The sequence below is a fragment of the Carcharodon carcharias genome, chromosome 14 (genome assembly GCF_017639515.1).
Source record: "Carcharodon carcharias isolate sCarCar2 chromosome 14, sCarCar2.pri, whole genome shotgun sequence".
Taxonomy (NCBI): domain Eukaryota; kingdom Metazoa; phylum Chordata; class Chondrichthyes; order Lamniformes; family Lamnidae; genus Carcharodon; species Carcharodon carcharias.
This window is the reverse complement of record NC_054480.1, coordinates 120506372-120510299: the sequence shown is the minus strand read 5'-3', so window position 1 is coordinate 120510299 and position 3928 is coordinate 120506372. Positions and strand designations below refer to the sequence as shown.

At 51.8% G+C, this 3928-nt stretch overlaps 1 non-coding gene across 1 annotated transcript; it reads right to left on the bottom strand.

The window, feature by feature from the left end:
- Positions 1 to 3242: 3242 nt before the first annotated feature.
- LOC121287699 lies at positions 3243 to 3345 on the bottom strand. Its single transcript, XR_005945231.1, has one exon. It is a non-coding gene; the product is annotated as a U6 spliceosomal RNA (small nuclear RNA).
- Positions 3346 to 3928: the final 583 nt, after the last annotated feature.

Below are 3928 nucleotides of genomic sequence, written 5' to 3'. Positions count from 1 at the left end.
CCTACATGAAACCTCATCCCGCCGCTGGATGAGGTTTCATGTTTTCTCTATTCGTCGCTGGGGCTCCTGGCCTCCCCGCCAACCTTAAGGTTGGACGGACAGGTCCTTTAATTGTTTCAATGATCCTGTCAATGGCCTCAATTGGCCATTGACAGGTCAGCGGGCCTGCAGCTGATTTTGCTGCACCCCCCCACCCCCCACTTCCTGAAAATTTAAATGGGGCGGGATGACGTCAAGGGTTCCCCCGGCATCATTCCACATCATTTTATGCGTCAGCGAGTGGTCCCCACCCCCTGCTCACCAACAGCAATATTCAGCTCTATCTATCTCTTCCTAAAGAATTCCCCCAGAGTACACACAGACACACACACAGACAAACAGATAGGGCAGGCCCGATCAACTCGGTGACGGGTAGGCGGCCGATTGCAGCTGGAGTAATAGGCCGCGCCGCCATTTTCCACAGATGAGCCAATTAAGGCCCGCCCAGCGGGTAAGCAACTCCCGTGGAGAACGGGAAAATAGTCCCGGGGTGGGCGGCCTCAGCTGCCGGTTCCAATGTATAAAGAGTGGTCAGGCAGCCTGCTTGAGGCAGTGCACCATGGCCACTCATAGAGAAGGACATGCTGGATTGAAGGCAGAGGAGGAGGAGGAGGGGGGAAGGCTGCAGGAGAGGCCAGCGAGGGGCCACTGTGCCACCCGATTTTCAGATGCATGCCTTGCTGTCCTGCAAGAGGTGGCTATCTGTCAGCACATTCTGTATCCTGAAGATGGGAGGAGGAGGGCCCCCCATGTCACCAACCAGGTGTGAGAGGAGGTGGGTGACGCTGTAAGTGCCCATGATGATGTGTGGCAGACTGGTACCCAGTGCAGGAAAAGATTCAATGATTTACTTTGCTCTGGACGGGTGAGTACCATGTCTGTCTTGGCCATTTGACGCAGAAGACAGCCTTAGCCTTTGAGCCCCCCCAACATGTCTTGCTATCGTTACTGCATAGGGCATCTGTCGCACACTAGGTGGGCAAATGGGTAATGACTATGCTTACATCAGCCTTAGTGGTTGAGGAGAAGAAGGGTTCTCCTCACAGCATACATTGGTGTTGGTGGCATTTGAGTAGTCTGGGGGCAACCTGCAGGGAAGACCACACGACACAGACTCAGAACTCCAACACATGTCATATTGATGGTAATGAGATGGTGCAATGGGTGCCTCAAGGTGTTTTGGGCATGTGCCATCTGCTGGCATCGGCGCCGCACCTGGTTGCGCCTCCTTGCCATGGGCACTAAAACCCCTATGCTATTCAAAGTGATGGACGCCAAATGTGTCCAAGGTGGCCGTTGGGGGAGGGGTTTGGCACCAGCTGTACTATCTTCTGGGGACTGATCACCAGTAGTGTGGACAGGAGCTGCTGGAGGCCTTAGATGGGCCACTGTGATTGGGGTGCGGCGTGCGCATGCAGAGTATATGAGCGAGCAGCCCCAATAAAGCCTCTTCTCTGTTTTGCAGGCTGGAGGTGGGCATGCCCTCCTCCAGTGCCTCACACCCTTTGAAGAGCAGGCCATGGAGCTGGGCAGGAGGAAAGGGCAGCAGGTGGTGGCGAGTCTGGGGTCCAGCGGCCAGCTCTTTAAGGTCCAGAGTCCCAACTACTGTCTGCTCGCCATCCAAACCACTGGTGGTTGCTGCAATCGTTAATGCTGAAATAATGCTCATTCACAGACTGAGGTATTCTGATGTGTGGGTCATACAGAAGGGACCCTCGTCCCCTTGAGGAATCGCATCTCCACCACCTCCCAAAGTCACTTTATCCCATTTGTGACCACTATCACCATGGTCTAACATGCCATTGGATCGCTGCTGCACTGCCAAAGACTTATTTCATCTTAGGGGGTTTGGGACCTCCAGCACCCTTTCAGCCAGTGCGCCCCACATTACTTTATCCAAAAGGTCCTCAGCACCTCAGCTGTGAACCTCATGACACTCAATCTAGATGAACGCAACCACGTTAGTCATCCCAGCGCCAAGGGGGAATGTTGCCTTTTGCTCACCCGGTCTATGCCCCTCCTTATGGAATGAAGGCCAGTAATGTGATCTCTCAATCTCCTGTGATCGATGGCAAATGTCACAACTGTTTGCGATGTTTCCTCAGCCCCACAACTATCCAGACCACAATGCATCCAGGTCAGGTATCTCTGCACTCTCCCCATTCCTATAGTTCAAAACATGGCCATGTGGCATTCCTGAGGCCATCTGACCAGCCTGTCTGCATGTGCGTTTAATGGTTGGGGCTCATCTTGACTCTTTTCCACCTCACCAATGTTCTTCACCTTAGGGTCTTGAAGGGTGAGCGACGTATGAGGCTGGGGGTGAAAGGGATGAAAGGTTGAACTGAATGAACGCTAACTGATGCACTGCCCTTGTTATTAATTACAGCATCACCACCAGAGTGACCTGCACGTCAACACCGCAGCATCCTCCCCACCCCCCCACCCTCCACACCTGTTTCAGATGAAGTTATATTGTTTCATAGTTTGCCATTGTGAGATTTGAACTCTTGATAATCTTTTAAATGAAAACCAAATCAACAAAATTGGGATAAATCAGGCACAGCCCCTAATTCAGGTCAGCTGTAAAACCAAGAACAAAGTTTAAAGGAAACTTACAAACTTTAAATCAAAATGTGATTAAAGGGGTCAACAAAACACTCCAGTCCCCGCGGTGCCCACCGAGCACGGAAGGCCTCGAGAGTGCCAGCAGACACCGCGTGCTCCTTCTCCAGGGACATCCGGCAGCGAACGTAGCCACGGAAGAGGGACAAACAATCGGGCGGGACTCCCCCGTCGATCGCCCCCTGCCTGGACCTGTTAATGGCCAACTTGGCCAGGCCCAGGAGCAGGTTCGCGAGGAGGTCCTCCTCCTTCTCGACCCCCTTCCGCACCGGGTGCCCATAGATCAGGAGCGTGGGGCTGAAGTGCAAACAAAACATCAATAAAAGGTTTTTCAAATAACTAAAAAGGGAGTGCAGCCTACAACACCCTATGTATACATGGTCCACGGACTCCACAAGACCGCAAAAAGCAGGCAGCAACCCTCCAGAGAACACCTGCCAATGTCATCACAGACAGGGAGTAGCAGTCAGCAGGCTGCCTATACCTCCATTGTGGGTGTCTGGGGAGCACCAAGACATAGCCGCAGGGTTAGGGAGGTGTAACTCTTTCAAGTACAAACACGTTTCCATCTGTTTCAGATGAAGTTACATTGTTTCATAGTTTGCCATTGTGAGATTTGAACTCTTGATAATCTTCTCTGTATCGTTCCAATTTTAGTATATGTGCTGCCGAAGCGAGCACATAAGAAGATGTAACTCTTTCGAGTACAAACCCATTTCCATCTGTTTCAGATGAAGTTATATTATTTCATAGTTTGCCATTGTGAGATTTGAACTCTTGATAATCTTTTAAATGAAAACCAAATCAACAAAATTGGGAAAAATCAGGCACAGCCCCTAATTCAGGTCAGCTGTAAAACCAAGAACAAAGTTTTAAAGGAAACTTACAATCTTTAAATCAAAATGTGATTAAAGGGGTCAACAAAACACCCCAGTCCCCGCGGTGCCCACCGAGCACGGAAGGCCTCGAGAGTGCCAGCAGACACCGCGTGCTCCTTCTCCAGGGACATCCGGCAGCGAACGTAGCCGCGGAAGAGGGACAAACAATCGGGCGGGACTCCCCCGTCGATCGCCCGCTGCCTGGACCTGTTAATGGCCAACTTGGCCAGGCCCAGGAGCAGGTTCGCGAGGAGGTCCTCCTCCTTCCCGACCCCCTTCCGCACCGGGTGCCCATAGATCAGGAGCGTGGGGCTGAAGTGCAAACAAAACATCAATAAAAGGTTTTTCAAATAACTAAAAAGGGAGTGCAGCCTACAACACCCTAT